This window comes from Macaca thibetana, chromosome 12 (genome assembly GCF_024542745.1).
Source record: "Macaca thibetana thibetana isolate TM-01 chromosome 12, ASM2454274v1, whole genome shotgun sequence".
NCBI classification, from domain to species: domain Eukaryota; kingdom Metazoa; phylum Chordata; class Mammalia; order Primates; family Cercopithecidae; genus Macaca; species Macaca thibetana.
Window position 1 is genome coordinate 89,838,276 of NC_065589.1, and position 20,413 is coordinate 89,858,688.

Below are 20,413 nucleotides of genomic sequence, written 5' to 3' on the forward strand. Positions count from 1 at the left end.
GTGACTCTTCCTGGGGGATTGACTTCTTGAAATTGCCTTTCCTCATCTGAGGCTGGGATTTGAAATGTTTTTCCAATCATCAAAAGCCCTATGGAGCTTTGGGGAGGAGAAAAAGGGGTGTCCCACATTTTCAGTGTTTGAATAGCATCCTTAGAACTCACCCTTTATGATGGTGCTTCCTGTTCCTCATTTTAAAAGCAAAGGATTAAAATGTCGTTATGATTTTTTCAAATAAAAGATAGACCAAAAGGTAACATTCCAAAAAAATGGATGAAAAATGTGAAAAATAACCGCTAAAATTAAAACTACATATGGTCAAACAAGTATAAAATAATCCCAGACCAAGAAACGGCTCTTTGAACATATTTAAATGGCTAAAAAGTGACTGACATCTGTCAGCATTGTGGATGTAGAACACCTCAATTGACAGAAGCTGGAGTCTCTGGCAGCTCCTGAGTTAGGAACTTCTGCAGTCATCATCCTTATCTCATGCCAAAGGTTCATGCCTACAGCTAGTGAGGTGCATTCATACCTTCAGATAGCAAAAACCAACCACAAATCACTCATCAATTTCCAACAATCAATCTTAGCATTTGTCTAACCAATGAGCAATTTGTGGAGACTATGAACCCTTCTCTTTCTGCCTTCCCCCAGAATACTATGCTTAGATAATCAAGTATCATAAACTGACCCTTGTTAGGTGTTGAAACAAGTGCAAACGATTGATGGTTGCCAAGTAACAGAGTCATATACAATAAGGCAAAAGTGGAAACTGACAGTTCTTATTATGGCTTACAAGACTACAAAACCTGAACCCGGTCCTTCTCTAACCTCCTTCCTTCATTTCTTTCCTCTTGCTCTGTTCCAGCCACAGTCACTTTCTTCATGATTTTTCTCTCACACCAGACACATTCCTGTCTTAGGCATCTTCATTTGTTTTTTTCTGCTTGGAATACTCTTTCCAGATATCTTCCTGACACACTCTCTCTTAAGTCTGGCTGAACTCTTACCTTAATGTCACCATCCTATTTAAGATTTCTTCTCCCTCATCACTCCTGATCCCCTTACTTTGATCTATGTTTTATACATTTTAAATATTATATAATTTAACTTTTATGTTTATGTATTTCTTCTTATCCCAAACCACACAAAATACAAAATCATATCCACAAAGGCAGGTGTTTTCATCTGTTTCTTTCACTGCTGTATCCTCGTTGTCTAGAAGAGTATCTGACGTGTGGTTAATACTCAATAAAGCCAATGTTGTTAAGTGAATAAGGAATGAAGACATTGACACTGTAAGACAAATCAGTTCTTTCACTGTGCAACGTAACAATAAGCCCAGGTCAGGGAGGCACAGCCTTTGGTCCAGAGCTATCAAGTAGTTCATAAGGGGTGTACTGCATAGCAGAAGTGAACCAGGTCAAAGAGTTAATGTAACAGAACTTGCTAAGTCTTTAACAGCAATTGTTGGAATAAGTCTAGAACAGTGTGGTTCAAATGGCTGCTTGAAAGATTTTACTGATTTTTAATCCAGTATATCTTGAATCTACCTGCTAGCCTAACCAACCCTACCTTGCACAGACATCGTCTCTGGCTTAAAGAGCCTGCAGTCATTCTCTGACAATAATCTGTCATTTTCCATTTCTTCTTAAAGTGAGGCTTTCTCAGAAAGGATGGAAGACCCTGGAGGTGAATCTAAATAACCCAATAACTTGAAATTTGGCTCCTATCATTCTCATCAGAGCTATGAGTTTCCAAAGACACCACTATGATATTAGCAAGGGGATCTATATCACTTACAATTGATTGAGTGGGGAGAGATTCTGAGCCACTTTCTTCTAATCTCTCTGACTTATCCCGTGACTTATCTGGATGTCTACCTTTGAAATGGCTGCTTTCCCACTATGGATGCATGCTTATCTCTCTTATGTGCTCATGAGTTACAGAGTACACTTGTGTTGTCATCTTTTCTCTGCATCACTGATAAGTTCATGACCTACATTCAATCAGCACTCAAAAAGAATGTTGAATGAATGCTAAATCTTCTTGGCAACTGATCACAAATAAGTATCCAGTATGCAAAGGCGCAAAGCAGAAGGGGAAAAAAATGAGCAAATACATGTTGTTATACTCTTTACAGATATTACCCTATTTCAACATTACAAAGAATTTTCACACGAAATACAGTATGCCTTTCCCCATCAACTGAATTATAAGCTCCTTGAATATGTGGCCCTGTTGATCTTGTTCATCACTGTATCCTTACATCCAACAAGATGCATGGCCCATCAGAGGCACTCAATAAATCGTTTTGAATAAATTATTAAATGCAGTCATTGCAATTCCTCTGTAAATCTGTAAATCTGGCCCAAATCTCAATTCTATGTCCAGTCTCATTAATTGTACTTTACTCACAAGACGGAGCCTTACAAGATGGTTGAAACATTCTTTCTACATCCCAAGATTGCTTCCTTTTTTTCCCCAATTGTTACTTTATTACAATATGGTGGAGTTCATTAAAAATTTAAACTATAGCTTGATAATCTTTAATCAGGCAGTTTTTAAAAAGGCAAACTACTTATTTAAAAGTGATCATAAAACAACTCAAAATGCAGAGTAAGAGGATGAGAAACATCTGACTGGCCAATAGATTTAGTTTTCTCAGTATATGAAACTCAAACTTTTCATGTTTAGGAAAAGTAAACTGTAACTACAGGAGACAGCAATACAGAAAGATTTCATCACATAGACTAGTTTCCATTTAGTGGGTCAAGGGTTTTTAGCTGTCTCAATTGGGATAGATAAATGTACAGGACTGCCCATGCTTCAGCCTTCTTTGTGAACAACTTTTGATCAGCAATGCACTTGGCAATTGTCTTCTTTTCCAGCTGTGCTCTGTACCATTTGCTTCGCTACCACATGCTTTTCCACACAGTTTATCATGTGTTCTTGTTCCTTTCAACACATCATAACCTGCACAGAGATATGATAGTACAGGTGATTCTTTACCTCCTTATATACTCGATGCAGTCATTCCTGAAGAGTATTCTCCAGTCATAGCAATGTTATTCCTCTTGGCATCAAAAAGGTAATGGCACTTGTGACCCACAGCCTGCTGTGACTTCTCCAAATCAATGGTATCCTGGATTTGTTTGATGGAAGCATCCTTCACCTCTTCTAGTTGGGCAATTTTTTTGCTCATTCAGTTTATCAGCAAATTCTCCAACAGAGGCACCATATTTTTTAATTACAAAGATAAGTAACCCTACCACTGATATGGTAGAGAAGATCTCTGGGGTAATCACATATATTTCTTTGCAAAGAGCATACAACATAAGTCCAGTTCGAAACATATAAGGTCCTGTTATACCAGTTTTAGGATAAAGAAAATGGAAGAATTCCTCAGGGATAAGTCCAAGATGAACTTCTCCTCCATATTCAGGAAGAGGTGGTAGAGGAGCAAGACATGGCTGCCCTGTGTGAAAGCTCCTTGTTGCCTGCAATACCCCTGGACTGGGGAGGGCTGCCTTCTTCAGAGAAAGGGCTGCTGTAGTAGCAGAAGAAAGTACCCCCTGCGACAACACTGAGAGCCCAAGCCAAAGAATCTTTTAGAAGCCCAAGACTACTAAATGCAAAATAGTGATCACCAGAAACTCAGTTAATGTAGAAGAACATCATTCTGTCTCAGCTCGATTTAACTTTGCTTTGACATAGAATCTTTAGGAAAATATCCATTTCAAATGCTACCTTGGACTGTCTGTAGATAGTTCATTGAAGCAGTCTAGGATAAAATTCAAGATCCCATACAATAGAATCTTTTCAAAATATATCATGTTCTGAAACCACCAGCTTTCCTTAGAATACCTTTCATGGGTCATGAAAGAAGAAAAGCAGTTCATAGTCTCATTTCATCTCCTATCATCTCATTAAGTGTAAATTAGACAACAAATTTGCAGCTGTTTCTCGGCTTGAATCCTCTTGTAAGATGTTATTGACACAGAGTTAAGAGTCCAGGAATAGACTAATTTGTTTTACAGTGAAGCATGACCATATACAGATGATCATTTCTAAATTGATTTATTATTTTTTGTAATGATGAAATATTTATCCCGGTCATGGGTTCATTCAGAGACTACTTAAAATTAGAAAAAAATAATTTTAACTTCAATTTCACTATTTAGTTTACTATTGAAACTAATTGATATTACTTCATAGCCTTAGAGATTTTTGTGTAAAATAACAAAAAATAACAAAATCTTTAAAGCATTATTTTGTGACAAACATACTACAGTCTTCTTTTTATGAAATCATACTAATAAAACCTTAAGGGGAGTTGACTTGTACAAAATTAATTCAACCAGAAAGGCACTGGTGAAATGTGACATAAATCTCTCGAACTAGAAAAAAATAGAACTTTTGGACTGATTTTAAAAAGACCTATGGGTTGTTCATAAAGCAAACTGAACTGTCCAGAAAATAATCACCAATATCAATAATCATGTAAAAAGAACAATTGGCATTTTTCATATTTATTTTTTTCTCAATACTTTCTTAACTATTTTTATGAATTTTCTGTTCCAGGGGAACTCTAGAGTCAAGTTACATTACAGTCCCTCTGGGGTTTTTATTACAATTATTACATTGAATTTATAGATTCACTCAGGAAAAGATATATTTACCACATGAATCTTCTATACCAGAAACTTGTTATACTTCTGTTTTTCAATATCTTCTCTATCTTCTAGTGTAGGTTTATATTCTTTTGAAAATATGTAATTCCTAGTTATTTTAAAGTTTTGGTACTATAGTGAATGAGCCCTTTCCATAAACACATGGAGACATAAGAAACCAAGTAAATTACACTTGAACTCTACTGTTCTTGGACCTGATTGCCAATATGACTCATCAGGTTAATCACAATCCAGGATTGGTCTTTTGAAGCTTGCTTTTTAACCTGTATGTTGTAAGATGGTGATTCCCAAGAAAATTTCCAAACACTTTCTGATCAAAAACCTGTGCTATCTAACGTTTAGCTTGAAAAAAGCAATTAATAAGACAAAAGAAAATTGTAAAACAGAAAAACGAGAATAATCTGAGATAACTTCACGGCCATCCAATTTCACAGGGCCTATTGCAATGTACCAGCTCTTTCAGTGCCCAGACTAGAGGATAGAACGGAATCTTTATTGCAACAATAGCTGCCAAAAATGTTATGAGCCACATGCAGAGATAGTGACTTTGATATTTCAGCTAAACACCTGTGGACTGCTGAGTTTATCATTGCAAATAATAAATTATAATGATAATCTCAAAAGGATTATTTAAGAGGACAAACATGGCTTTTCATTACAAATAAGGTTTTGGGAATGGGAACAGAATTGTGATTATTGCTAAAAACAAAACAAAACAAAAACTCCTATTTGCTGAGTTTTCATAGAAACAGAATCCCTTGCTAGACATTTCTTCTCCATATGCCTTATGTCTCCACTTTTTTCTCATCTAGCTTTAAAAGTCACATCTTCTACCTATTGAGTTCACTAAGAGGCCCAGTCATTTCCAACTCTTGTGAGATGAAGCAGACACTTCACAGAGCTCTAAGAATAGTTTGTCCTATTTAAGAAACACCAGATGGAACAGTTAATGCCGTGCCTTGTCTCATCTGTACTGTCAACGTGGCACAACTTTTACTTTCTATCAATAGCAGAAAAGTCTTTACCTCCATGCAATAAGAAAGAAAACAAAAAGCTCTTTAAATCCTCATTCTGTAGTAGAGCTGCATCATGCCCTGAACTCCTAGCCCAGGGTTTGTTTCTAAAACAGTAATACCATCAGGACTGGGAATGTTTAAATAAATAAATGTTTGAGCAGGGAGTTGCACAATGATGCTAGGTTTGCATTGATATTTTAACACTGAGTTATCGGTATAAATCTAAAAGAAAGAAAACATGACATATATCAAATCTACTAGAAGTGTCTGATGGCAATAATCAGGTAGGGGAATAGTGAAAATGATCAAGCACTTTCATCGCCCTCCCAGAAACACCAGTTTCTCTTTCTCCTAATTCAATCTTGAATATGTCTTTATCCAACTTACTCCACTATTAAAGGAAGATGTAATCAAAGCTTACCTTTGTCAGAGACATATGTACTGAGGATAGATGTGTTTAAAATATATAAATGACTGTATTAGAGAAAAACCTGTAATAGAATGTATGCCAAAACAAAGTTCGAAATGTGTGTTTCTGATTTGAAGTAATTAAATGACAGAATTGTGAGAAGAAAGTGTTGTGGCTGCATCAACTGAACCTTATAAATATCTATTGAACTCTCTATCCCAAAACAACAAAATATACATTCTTCTCATGGCCACATGGCCCTTACTCTACAATCGATCATATAATCAGAAGTAAAACACCCCTTGGCAAATGCAAAAGAACTGAAATCACAACAAACAGCCTCTTGGTCCACAGAGTGATCAAATTAGAAATCAGTACTAAGGAATTCACTCAAAATCATAAAATTACATGGAAATTGAATAACCTACTCCTGAATGACTTTTGGGTAAATAATAAAATTAAGGCAGAAATCAAGAAGTTCTTGAAAAGCAGCGAGAACAAAGAGACAACATACCAGAATCTCTGGGACATAGCTAATGCAGTGTTAAGGGTGAAATTTATAGCACTAAATGCCCACATCAAAAAGTTAGAAAAACGTCAAATTTTTCAACCTCTTTTAGTTTTGATGTTTCACCACTAAAAGAACTAGAGAACAAAGAGCAAACAAATCCCAAAGCTAGCAGAAGACAAGAAATAACCAGAATCAGAGTTGAACTGAAGGAGACAGCAACACAAAAACCAATCAAAAGATCAAATAATCCAGGAGTTTGTTATTTGAAAAAATTAATAAGATAGACCACTAGCTAGACTAATGAATAAAAGAGAGAAGATTCAAATAAACATAATTCGAAATGACAAGAGAGATATTACTACTGACCCCGCAGAAATACAAATAACCATCAGATAATATTATGAACACCTCTATGTACATAAACTAGAAAATCTAGAAGAAATAGATAAATTGCTGGATACAAACACCCTCTCAAGGAAGAACCAGGAAGAAATTGAATCCCTGAACAGAACAATAACAAGTTCTGAAATTGAGGCAGTAGTGAATAGCCTGCCAAATGGAAAAAGCCCAGGACCAAAAAGATTCACAGCCAAATTCTACCAGAAGTATGAGGAAGAACTGGTACCATTCCTACTGAAACTATTCCAAAGAATTGAGGAGGGACTCCTCCCTAACTCATTCTATGAGGCCAGCATCATCCTGATACAAAAACCTTGCAGAGACATACAAAAACAGAAAACTTCAGGCCAATATCCTTGATGAACACTAATGCAAAACTCTTCAACAAAATACTGGCAAACTGAACCCAGTAATGCATCAAAAACCTTATCCACCACAATCAAGTTGGCTTCATCCACAGGATGCAACGTTGGTTCAATATATGCAAATTAATAAATGTGATTCATTGCATAAACAGAACTCAAGACAAAAACCACATGATTTTCTCAATAGATGCAAAAAAGGCTTTCAATAAAATTCAACATCCATTTATGTTAAAAACTCTCAATAAACTAGGTACTGAAGGAACATACCTCAAAACAATAAGAGACATATATGACAAACCCACAACCAACATCATACTGAATGGGCAAAAGCTGGAAGCATTCCCCTTGAAAACTGGCACAAGGATGCCCTCTCTCACCACTCCTATTCAACATAGAATTGGAAGTTCTGGCCATGGCAATCAGGCAAGAGAGAGAGATAAAGGGCATCCAAATGGAAAGACAGGATGCCAAAGTGTTTGCAGATAACGTGATCCTATATCTAGAAAACCCCATTCTCAGCCCAAAGCTTCTTAAACTGATTCAGCAAAGTCTCAGGGTACAAAGTCAATGTGGAAAAATCACTAGCATTCTTACATACCAACAATAGTGAAGCCAAGAGTCAAATCAGGAACAAACTTCCATTCACAATTGCCACAAAAAGAAAAAAATACCTAGGAATATAGCTAACTAGGGAGATGTATTAGTACATTTTCATACTGCTATGAAGAAATACCCGAGACTGAGTAATTTACAAAGAAAAAGAGATTTAATGGACTCACAGTTCTACATGGCTGGTGAGGCCTTACAATCATGGCAGAAGGCAAAGGAAAGCAAAGGCACATCTTACGTGGTGGCAGGCAAGACAGCATGTGCAGGAGAACTGCCCTTTATAAAACCATCAGATATCATACGACTTATTCACTATCAGAAGAACAGCATGGGAGAAACCTGCCCCCGTCAGTCACCTCCCACCAGGTCCCTCCTACGATGCATGGGAATTATGGGAGCTACAATTCAAATGAGATTTGGGTGGGGACACAGCCAAACCATATCAGGAGGTAAAAGATCTCTACAGGGAGAACCACCAAATACTGCTTAAAGAAATCAGAGATAACAGAGACCAATGGGAAAACATTCCATGCTCATGGATAGGAAAAATCAGTATCATGAAATGGCCATACTGCTCAAAGCAATGTATAGATTCAAAGCCATTCCTATTAAACTAACATTGATATTCTTCACAGAATTAGAAAAGATTATTTTAAGATTCATAAGGAAACAAAAAAAGTCAGAATAGCCAATATAATCCTAAGCAAAAGAACAAAGCTAGAGGCATCATGCTACCCAATTTCAAATTATACTACAGGGCTACAGTAACCAAAACAGCATGGTACAGGTACAAAAACAGACATAAAAACCAATGAAACAGAATGGAGAAACCAGAAATAAGACCACATACCTACAGCTATCTGATATTTGACAAATCTGACCAAAAAAAAAGCAATGGGGAAAGGACTTCCTACTCAATAAATGCTGCTGGGATAATTGGCTAGCCATATGGAGAAGATTGATACTGGACCCCTTCCTTATACCATATATGAAAATTAACTCAAGATGGATTAAAGACTTAAATGTAAAACCCAAAACTATAAAAACTCTGGAAGACAATCTAGGTAATACTATTCAGGACACAGGCACAGGTAAAGATTTCACGAATAGGATGCCAAAAGCAATTGGAACAAAAGTAAAAAATTGACAAATGGGATCTAATTAAACTAAAGACTTCTGTACAGAAAAATAAACTATCAATAGAAAAAACAACCTATAAAAATGGGAAAATATTTTTGCAAACTATGGCACCCAACAAAGTCTAATATCCAGCATCTATAAGGAACTTAAACAAATTTACAGGAACAAAACAAACAACCTCATTAAAAAGCAGGCAAAGGACATGAACACTTTTCAAAAGGAGATATGCATGTAGCCAAAAATCATATGAAAAAAAGCTCAACGTTACTGTTCATTAGAGAAACGCAAATCAAAACCACAATGAGATACCATCTCATACCAATCTGAATGGCTATTATAAGAAAGTCAACAACAGATGCTAGCAAGGTTATAGAGAAAAATGAACTCTTATATACTGTTGGTAGGAGTGTAAATTAGTTCAACCATTGTGGAAGGAAGCGTGGTGATTCCTCATAAACCTAAAGGTAGAAATGCCATTTGACTCAGCAATCCCATTACGGGGTATATACCTAAAGGAATATAAATCTTTTTATTATAAAGACACATGCATGTGTATGTTCATTGCAGCTTCATTCACAATAGCAAAGACATGGTATCAACCTAAATGTCCATCAATGATAGACTGGATAAAGAAAATGTGGTACATATACACCATGGAATACTATGCAGCCATAAAAAGGAAGGAGATCATATCCTTTGCAGGAACATGGACGGAGCTGGAAGGCATTATCCTTAGCAAACTAGCACAGGAACAGGAAACCTAATACTACCTGTCCTCACTTATCAGGGAGAACTAAATGAGAACACATGGACACATAGAGGCACACACTTTTGGAGGATAGAGGATGGGAAAAGAGAGAGGATCAGGATACTAATGGGTACTAGGATTATCACCTCAGCAATGAAATAATCTGTACAACAAACACCCATGACACAAGTTAACCTATGTCACAAATCTACACATGTACCCTGAACTTAAAAAGAAAGAATTGAACAAAAAAGAAAGTGTGTGGAATAAAGATCTTCCTTAATTAAGATTTCCCAATAGAACCCTAATATTATCAGTTGAGTTCAATATTTTACCTGGCCATCTCCAAGTGCACTACCACTACCACGGCCATATCCCATTTATGATATTTCCCTGGGAAGAAGTTGGTTTCCTTCATGAGTCATTTGCTAAACCAGCATTTTTAATCAAGAGGATAATGGTCCAATTACAGGGATATCAAAAGTTATTTTAATAAGAAAATAATGGAGAGCTCCATGTTACAGACTTCAGAATACCTAGCAAAGGACAAGATGTCAAATATCAGGGTTCAATACTAGCTCTCCCCAGAAATCAGATTTGACCTCCTGAATAGAAATAAGCTAGACCCGCTCCATTCAGACTGCCAGAGTTGGCCAACATTTTATAGGTGCATTTTAATGGAACTAATGTATCATAAATTTCTTCTTCCATTACGGCTATCCCTGACATCAAAGGTGTTGAGGAATCAAATAAGTCAAATAATATAGTACATCAGGAATTTCCTTTAAAGTTATTTGAAGAAAAAGAGAACTAATTCAATACAGGTTGGTTTTTCTTCCATAGACATGCTGATTAGAGTGAAGCCAACAAGAGATCATGGATGATACAGAGACAAAGGAGATTTTACTCCATGAATCCTTCATAAATTAGATGAGCAGGCAGGCCCCTGAATCACTGAAAGTTGTCTATAGCCTCAAAGACATTATTTTCAGGCAAAAAAAAACAAAAAAACAAAAAAAAAAAAAAAACAAAAAAAAAAAAAAAAAAACCCTGCCATTCTTAATTTTAAAATAAATTATCCTCTTATTCTAGATGACACTGCTAGAGAGAATGTTTTCTTCAGGTACAATTTAATTATTTTGTTATCTACCAACTCTTTGTGTATGAAAACAAAACATGAGATATACTGTATTAACAGCTAAAATTTAAAGGATATAAGGTAAAGTGCAGGGCATAAAATGTATTTGTCAGGACAGAGTAGGCTATGCTGTGGTAATAAATACACCCTAAAAACTGAGTGGCTTAAAAGAGTAAAGGTTTATTTGTAATCCACACTGCAGAAAAATGAGTGTTGAAAGGATCTCCATGGTGACTTTCCTAAATCGTGACCCAGAGTTCTTCTATCTTGAGACACTGACATTTTTAAAATGAGCAAAATCTGCAGTCCCAATAGAAGGAGAAGTGAGAACCAGGACAAGGAATGTTATCTCTTAATTTCTTTGGCCAGGAAGTCACACAAGTGACTTCTGCTCCCATTGCATTGTCCAGAACTCAGTCTGTTGGTAGTGATGCTAAGAAATGCAGTCTTCCTGATGCCCAGAAAAAAAGCAAGCAGACACAAAGCATTGTCTCTGCCACAAGAGGCATGGGCTTTGGAGTCAAATAGATGAGGCGCTGATTTCTGTGGGACTTTGGACAAGTTGCCTAACCTCTTCTAACCTGAGCTCCTTCATCTGCAAAATGAGAACAAAACACCTTGCTGGGCTGATGTGATGATTAAATCAATTATCTGCCTAGATTATCTGGATCAAATTTAATGTTCAACATACACTAACTTATAAATACTATTTAAATAGCGCAGGGTGGTGGTGTTATTTTTTAACTGGTCCTAAGACTAATGAAGATTTCATGTCCAACACCATTAGATCATAAGACTGTCCTGGCCTTTAAAATTACCCTGTATGGGCCGGGCGCGGTGGCTCATTTTTTTGGGAACTGGTCCTAAGACTAATGAAGATTTCATGTCCAACACCATTAGATCATAAGACTGTCCTGGCCTTTAAAATTACCCTGTATGGATCAGAGCTTGTGTGTGTTCAAGCTTGCTTCCCCATATCAAACTCTTCAAATACAAACATCATCTTTAACTTGTCACAGTCCTGTCTTCTCTGCTTTCTAATGACGGTTTCAGTAACAAAATTTCCGAGGTGTTTAAATTGATTGTTAACCTCCTGAGTTTTGATGTTTGCTTTTATATTCCTTTGTTGATGTCTTTTTCTCTTTGTATTTTGAAGCAATTGATTGAAAGCCATTAGAAATAACATTCTGTTGATCAAATACTTTTTCCTTTCTAAAGGTTAACTATATTTTCAGAAACTAGAACCCCCTGAGTGTCTTAATAAGCAATGGAATCTAAGTGATAGCACTTTTATTTTTTCCCTAATTTTGCCTTTCCTCACTAAAGAGCTCAATTTAACACAAGTAAATGAATATACCTTACACACTAAGCATTGGTGCATCCAGATGCAGAAAGTCTTCAGTTCTATCTTCCAAGTCCCTATTTAAAACAACTAAATAAGAGTCTTAGCAAAAAAGAAAGAAAGAAAGAAAGAAAAAGTGGATGACAGCCGTGGTGTTGTTTTTTTCTCATTATGCCTCTAAGATTTGATTCATACTACAAAGATCCAGGAACACAATCATACAGGAGGCAAGAGAGACAGCAGCTGCTGCCTAAGTGAGAAACTCATATTATTCCTGGAGTGTATGTCCTCCTGCAAGCTTGGACTAACTCAAGATGGATGCTTTCTCTCAGGTGCTTTGTTACAAATCACTTCTGGTGGTACCAGAGGTATTCCAAAGAAGCACTCAACACCCACAAAGGAGTAATTTAAAGATGAAATATGAAGCATTCGGACTGTTTCTGGATTATGTCTACTGTATTTCTTAATGAATTTTTAAAAGAAAGTAGCAACTTTTATTAAAGTTCCCCAAAATGTGCTTGTGCATATATCAACCTTAGTCAAGACAAAACTGTTGAAATATCATCTTAAAAAACAGGAATCTATCCACCAAATGTAGTTCTTATACGTTTAGTTACTCTGGTTTTGCCATAACTCAGAGACAATTCCGACTCAAGCATGTCCAGGTTCTACAATGGATCTCGGATCCTCTAGTACTTACAGCATTGAGCTCCCAGCTACTGTTACTGCGATCATCCTTCTCCCTTTTACACCCTCAACTAGAAAGAAAACTCCAAAACATTTTGCAGACCAGCTAATGAACGCCCAATGCTCCAGTGTAGTTGAGCCATTATAAGATGACCCAAGGACCCAGTTTTCACCCAAACAAAGGCAATCAAATTGTATCCACATTTTCCTATAAATCCATTGTCTTTAGTTTCCCAAATTTCTAAAACCATCCCATATTTAAATTTTGCATTATATAAGGTGACTCTGCTGGATCAATGTAACCATCTCTAGGAGTTGGTTCTAATTACTGTAACTGATTTCAAGACTTCTAGGGAAGTGGCAAAAAAAAAAAGTCTCATGGTTACTGAACTCCTGAAGAGAATGTGAGGTGACAAATCGCCAGAAATCGTCAATACTCCTCGCTACTGTTTGCCTCCTTTATAGCATCCTTATACTCATCCAAACAAGAGAGAAACAAGGTAAAACAGGAATCCTTTAACTTTGCTATGTGTTAGTTGCTAAGAAAGCATGCACCTAAAACCATAAAAACCCTAGAAGAAAACCTAGGTAGTACCATTCAGGACATAGGCATGGGCAAGGACTTCATGTCTAAAACACCAAAAGCAACGGCAACAAAAGCCAAAATTGACAAATGGGATCTAATTAAACTAAAGAGCTTCTGCACAGCAAAAGAATCTGCAATCAGAGTGAACAGGCAACCTACAAAATGGGAGAAAATTTTTGCAATCTACTCATCTGACAAAGGGCTAATATCCAGAACCTATAAAGAACTCAATCACATTTACAAGAAAAAAACAACCACATCAAAAAGTGGGCAAAGGATATGAACAGACACTTGTCAAAAGAAGACATTTATACAGCCAACAGACACATGAAAAAATACTCATCATCACTGGCCATCAGAGAAATGCAAATCAAAACCACAATGAGATACCATCTCACACCAGTTAGAATGGCAATCATTAAAAAATCAGGAAACAATAGGTGCTGCAGAGGATGTGGAGAAAGAGGAACACTTTTACACTCTTGGTGGGACTGTAAACTAGTTCAACCATTGTGGAAAGCAGTGTGGCGATTCCTCAAGGATCTAGAACTAGATATACCATTTGACCCAGCCATCCCATTACTGGGGATATACCCAAAGGATTATAAATCATGCTGCTATAAAGACACATGCACACGTGTGTTTATTGTGGCACTATTCACAATAGCAAAGACTTGGAATTAACCCAATGTCCATCAGTGACAGACTGGATTAAGAAAATGTGGCACGGCTGGGCGCGGTGGCTCAAGCCTGTAATCCCAGCACTTTGGGAGGCCGAGACGGGCGGATCACGAGGTCAGGAGATCGAGACCATCCTGGCTAACACAATGAAACCCCGTCTCCACTAAAAATACAAAAAAAAAATTAGCCGGGCGTGGTGGCGGCGCCTGTAGTCCCAGCTACTCGGGAGGCTGAGGCAGGAGAATGGCGGGAACCCGGGAGGCGGAGCTTGCAGTGAGCCGAGATCGCGCCACTGCACTCCAGCCTGGGCGACAGAGAGAGACTCCGCCTCAAAAAAAAAAAAAAAAAAAAATGTGGCACATATACACCATGGAATACTATGCAGCCATAAGAAAGGATGAGTTCATGTCCTTTGTAGGGACATGGATGCAGCTGGAAACCATCATTCTCAGCAAACTATCACAAGAACAGAAAACCAAACACCACATGTTTTCACTCATAGGTGGGAATTGAACAATGAGAACACTTCGACACAGGGTGGGGAACATCACACACCGGGTCCTATTGTGGGGAGCCGGGAGGGGTTAGGGATAGCATTAGGAGATATACCTAAAGTAAATGACAAGTTAGTGGGTGCAGCACACCAACATGGCACATGTATACATATGTAACAAACCTGCACGTTGTGCACATGTACCCTAGAACTTAAAGTATAATAAAAAAAAATTTTTTTTGCTCACTTTTCAGAAACCAAAAGAGAGAGAGAGAGAAAAAAGTTATCAGCAGAGGTACTAAAAATCATAAAAATCTGAAAAACAAAAAAAAAGAAAGCACTTTGAATTTGAATCTTGAACAGATTTTGTGCTGGCTGTCCCTGACCACTTTGAGCACAAAAGTTTCTAGACAATTCTAACCACATTCTCATCATCCTTGTCATTTACCTGTAAATAGGGCTCCAGCAGGATCAGAGCCTGAACCTAAGAAAATAAGCACAGCAGGAAGAAGCTACCCATATCCAGTATCAACTATTTTTTTTTCTTTTTTTTTCTTTTTTTTTAATTTATTATTATTATACTTTAAGTTCTAGGGTACATGTGCATAACGTGCAGGTTTGTTACATATGTATACTTGTGCCTTGTTGGTGCTGCACCCATCAACTCGTCAGCACCCATCAACTCGTCATTTACCTCAGGTATAACTCCCAATGCAATCCCTCCCCCCGCCCCCCCCCCCCAGATAGGCCCCGGTGTGTGATGTTCCCCTTCCCGAGTCCAAGTGATCTCATTGTTCAGTTCCCACCTATGAGTGAGAACATGCAGTGTTTGGTTTTCTGTTCTTGTGATAGTTTGCTAAGAATGATGGTTTCCAGCTGCATCCATGTCCCTACAAAGGACACAAACTCATCCTTTTTTATGGCTGCATAGTATTCCATGGTGTATATGTGCCACATTTTCTTAATCCAATCTGTCACTGATGGACATTTGGGTTGATTCCAAGTCTTTGCTATTGTGAATAGTGCCGCAATAAACATACGTGTGCATGTGTCTTTATAGCAGCATGATTTATAATCCTTTGGGTATATACCCAGTAATGGGATGGCTGGGTCATATGGTACATCTAGTTCTAGATCCTTGAGGAATCGCCATACTGTTTTCCATAATGGTTGAACTAGTTTACAATCCCACCAACAGTGTAAAAGTGTTCCTATTTCTCCACATCCTCTCCAGCACCTGTTGTTTCCTGACTTTTTAATGATCGCCATTCTAACTGGTGTGAGATGGTATCTCATTGTGGTTTTGATTTGCATTTCTCTGATGGCCAGTGATGATGAGCATTTTTTCATGTGTCTGTTGGCTGTATGAATGTCTTCTTTTGAGAAATGTCTGTTCATATCCTTTGCCCACTTTTTGATGGGGTTGTATGTTTTTTTCTTGTAAATTTGTTTGAGTTCTTTGTAGGTTCTGGATATTAGCCCTTTGTCAGATGAGTAGATTGCAAAAATTTTCTCCCATTCTGTAGGTTTCCTGTTCGCTCTGATGGTAGTTTCTTCTGCTGTGCAGAAGCTCGTTAGTTTAATTAGATCCCATGTGTCAATTTTGGCTTTTGCTGCCGTTGCTTTTGGTGTTTTAGACATGAAGTCTTTGCCCATGCCTATGTCCTGAATGGTACTACCTAGGTTTTCCTCTAGGATTTTTATGGTTTTAGGTCTAACATTTAAGTCTCTAATCCATCTTGAATTAATTAATTTTCATATAAGGAGTAAGGAAAGGATCCAGTTTCAGCTTTCTACTTACAGCTAGCCAATTTTCCCAGCACCATTTATTAAATAGGGAATCCTTTCCCCATTTCTTGTTTCTCTCAGGTTTGTCAAAGATCAGATGGCTGTAGATGTGTGGTATTATTTCTGAGGACTCTGTTCTGTTCCATTGGTCTATATCTCTGTTTTGGTACCAGTACCATGCTGTTTTGGTTACTGTAGCCTTGTAGTATAGTTTGAAGTCAGGTAGCGTGATGCCTCCAGCTTTGTTCTTTTGACTTAGGATTGTCTTGGAGATGCGGGCTCTTTTTTGGTTCCATATGAACTTTAAAGCAGTTTTTTCCAATTCTGTGAAGAAACTCATTGGGAGCTTGATGGGGATGGCATTGAATCTATAAATTACCTTGGGCAGTATGGCCATTTTCACGATATTGATTCTTCCTATCCATGAGCATGGTATGTTTTTCCATTTGTTTGTGTCCTCTTTTATTGCACTGAGCAGTGGTTTGTAGTTCTCCTTGAAGAGGTCCTTTACATCCCTTGTAAGTTGGATTCCTAGGTATTTGATTCTCTTTGAAGCAATTGTGAATGGAAGTTCATTCCTGATTTGGCTCTCTGTTTGTCTGTTACTGGTGTATAAGAATGCTTGTGATTTTTGCACATTAATTTTGTATCCTGAGACTTTGCTGAAGTTGCTTATCAGCTTAAGGAGATTTGGGGCTGAGACAATGGGGTTTTCTAAATATACAATCATGTCATCTGCAAACAGGGACAATTTGACTTCTTCTTTTCCTAACTGAATACCCTAGATTTCTTTCTCTTGCCTAATTGCCCTAGCCAGAACTTCCAACACTATGTTGAATAGGAGTGGTGAGAGAGGGCATCCCTGTCTTGTGCCAGTTTTCAAAGGGAATTTTTCCAGTTTTTGCCCATTCAGTATGATATTGGCTGTGGGTTTGTCATAAATAGCTCTTATTTATTTTGAGGTACGTTCCATCAATACCGAATTTATTGAGCGTTTTTAGCATGAAGGGCTGTTGAATTTTGTCAAAAGCCTTTTCTGCATCTATTGAGATAATCATGTGGTTCTTGTCTTTGGTTCTGTTTATATGCTGGATTATGTTTATTGATTTGCGAATGTTGAACCAGCCTTGCATCCCAGGGATGAAGCCCACTTGATCATGGTGGATAAGCTTTTTGATGTGTTACTGAATCCGGTTTGCCCGTACTTGATTGAGGATTTTTGCATCGATGTTCATCAGGGATATTGGTCTAAAATTCTCTTTTTTTGTTGTGTCTCTGCCAGGCTTTGGTATCCGGATGATGTTGGCCTCATAAAATGAGTTAGGGAGGATTCCCTCTTTTTCTATTGATTGGAATAGTTTCAGAAGGAATGGTACCAACTCCTCCTTGTACCTCTGGTAGAATTCAGCTGTGAATCCATCTGGTCCTGGACTTTTTTTGGTTGGTAGGCTATTAATTATTGCCTCAATTTCAGAGCCTGCTATTGGTCTATTCAGGGATTCAACTTCTTCCTGGTTTAGTCTTGGAAGAGTGTAAGTGTCCAGGAAATTATCCATTTCTTCTAGATTTTCCAGTTTATTTGCGTAGAGGTGTTTATAGTATTCTCTGATGGTAGTTTGTATTTCTGTGGGGTCGGTGGTGATATCCCCTTTATCATTTTTAATTGCGTCGATTTGATTCTTCTCTCTTTTCTTCTTTATTAGTCTTGCTAGTGGTCTGTCAATTTTGTTGATCTTTTCAAAAAACCAACTCCTGGATTCATTGATTTTTTGGAGGGTTTTTTGTGTCTCTATCTCCTTCAGTTCTGCTCTGATCTTAGTTATTTCTTTCCTTCTGCTAGCTTTTGAATGTGTTTTGCTCTTGCTTCTCTAGTTCTTTTAATTGTGATGTTAGAGTGTCAATTTTAGATCTTTCCTGCTTTCTCTTGTGGGCATTTAGTGCTATAAATTTCCCTCTACACACTGCTTTAAATGTGTCCCAGAGATTCTGGTATGTTGTATCTTTGTTCTCATTGGTTTCAAAGAACATCTTTATTTCTGCCTTCATTTCGTGATGTACCCAGTAGTCATTCAGGAGCAGGTTGTTCAGTTTCCATGTAGTTGAGCGGTTTTGATTGAGTTTCTTAGTCCTGAGTTCTAGTTTGATTGCACTGTGGTCTGAGAGACAGTTTGTTATAATTTCTGTTCTCGTACATTTGCTGAGGAATGCTTTACTTCCAATTACGTGGTCAATTTTGGAGTAAGTAAGATGTGGTGCTGAGAAGAATGTATATTCTGTTGATTTGGGGTGGAGAGTTCTATAGATGTCTATTAGGTCTGCTTGCTGCAGAGATGAGTTCAATTCCTGGATATCCTTGTTAACTTTCTGTCTCGTTGATCTGTCTAATGTTGACAGTGGAGTGTTGAAGTCTCCTATTATTATTGTATGGGAGTCTAAGTCTCTTTGTAAGTCTCTAAGGACTTGTTTTATGAATCTGGGTGCTCCTGTATTGGGTGCATATATATTTAGGATAGTTAGCTCTTCCTGTTGAATTGATCCCTTTACCATTATGTAATGGCCTTCTTTGTCTCTTTTGATCTTTGATGGTTTAAAGTCTGTTTTATCAGAGACTAGTATTGCAACCCCTGCTTTTTTTTGTTCTCCATTTGCTTGGTAAATCTTCCTCCATCCCTTTATTTTGAGCCTATGTATGTCTCTGCCTGTGAGATGGGTCTCCTGAATACAGCAGACTGATGGGTCTTGACTCTTTATCCAGTTTGCCAGTCTATGTCTTTTAATTGGAGCATTTAGTCCATTTACATTTAAGGTTAATTGTTATGTGTGAACTTGATCCTGCCATTTTGATATTAACTGGTTATTTTGCTCGTTAGTTGATGCAGTTTCTTCCTAGCCTCGATGGTCTTTACATTTTGGCATGTTTTTGCAATGGCTGGTACCGGTTGTTCCTTTCCATGTTGAGTGCTTCCTTCAGGGTCTCTTGTAAGGCAGGCCTAGTGGTGACAAAATCTCTAAGCATTTGCTTATCTGTAAAGGATTTTATTTCTCCTTCACTTATGAAACTTAGTTTGGCTGGATATGAAATTCTGGGTTTAAAATTCTTTTCTTTAAGAATGTTGAATATTGGCCCCCACTCTCTTCTGGCTTGGAGAGTTTCTGCTGAGAGATCTGCTGTTAGTCTGATGGGCTTCCCTTTGTGGGTAACCCGACCTTTCTCTCTGGCTGCCCTTAAGATTTTTTTCCTTCATTTCAACTTTGGTGAATCTGGCAATTATGTGTCTTGGAGTTGCTCTTCTCGAGGAGTATCTTTGTGGCATTCTCTGTATTTCCTGGATTTGAATGTTGGCCTGCCCTACTAGGTTGGGGAAGTTCTCCTGGATGATATCCTGAAGAGTGTTTTCCAACTTGGTTCCATCTTCCCCCTCACTTTCAGGCACCCCAATCAGACGTAGATTTGGTCTTTTTACATAATCTCATACTTCTTGCAGGCTTTGTTCATTTCTTTTTCTTCTTTTTTCTTTTGGTTTCTCTTCTCGCTTCATTTCATTCATTTGATCCTCAATCGCTGATACTCTTTCTTCCAGTTGATCGAGTCAGTTACTGAAGCATGTGCATTTGTCACGTATTTCTCGTGTCATGGTTTTCATCTCTTTCATTTCGTTTAGGACCTTCTCTGCATTAATTACTCTAGCCATCAATTCTTCCACTTTTTTTTCAAGATTTTTAGTTTCTTTGCGCTGGGTACGTAATTCCTCCTTTAGCTCTGAGAAGTTTGATGGACTGAAGCCTTCTTCTCTCATCTCGTCAAAG

At 37.6% G+C, this 20,413-nt stretch overlaps 1 pseudogene; it reads right to left on the reverse strand.

Moving 5' to 3' along the window:
- Window positions 1–2,753: 2,753 nt before the first annotated feature.
- Window positions 2,754–20,413, reverse strand: part of LOC126932337 (ATP synthase F(0) complex subunit B1, mitochondrial-like) — a 139,645-nt pseudogene continuing 121,985 nt past the window's right edge.